The sequence below is a fragment of the Uloborus diversus genome, chromosome 9 (genome assembly GCF_026930045.1).
Source record: "Uloborus diversus isolate 005 chromosome 9, Udiv.v.3.1, whole genome shotgun sequence".
Classification (NCBI taxonomy): domain Eukaryota; kingdom Metazoa; phylum Arthropoda; class Arachnida; order Araneae; family Uloboridae; genus Uloborus; species Uloborus diversus.
In genome coordinates, this window is record NC_072739.1 from 103,937,021 (window position 1) to 103,937,636 (window position 616).

Sequence of the window (616 nt, forward strand, 5' to 3'; positions counted from 1 at the left end):
TACTCCCATGGTACCTGTACTAAAAAAATACATTATCAGAATAAAAATGTAGCAAATGATGAAGTGTTGTCTTCAATGTATTGTTTTCACCTTAGACCATTTTCACATATGGGGTCGTCCACAAATGATGTCACGCTTTGAGTTCGAGAAATTTTGGGTTTATGACAAGGGGGGGGGGTAGAGGAAGTAAAAATAAGAAGTGTGACGTCAAGGATTTTTTCGAAACGATATACTTTGCTTCAGCGGTGTAGCTAGGGTGGGGCGGAGGAGGCGGTCCGCCCCGGGTGGCATTTTTCGAGGTGAGGCAAATTAACCCTTTTGATGTGGAAAAAATAAATGTATTTTTTAAATAAGGAAATTATGGTTTTAATCTGTTGCTGCAGGCAAAAAGAAAATCAAATTGTAAGACTTTTGTGTCACTACCTGATTAAGAGATTACTTTTATACAAAACTTTCTGCTTTGTTCCAAAAACTTTCAAAAGTCTTTCTAGCATATAAGTACAATTCCTTCTTTATTTCTGAGGGGGCGGCAGAGGACAGTTTCATAGCACCAATGTTTTCTTAGACTGTTGAAGTTAACTCTAGGAGGAAGGAAACAATGAAATTTTCCAATTTT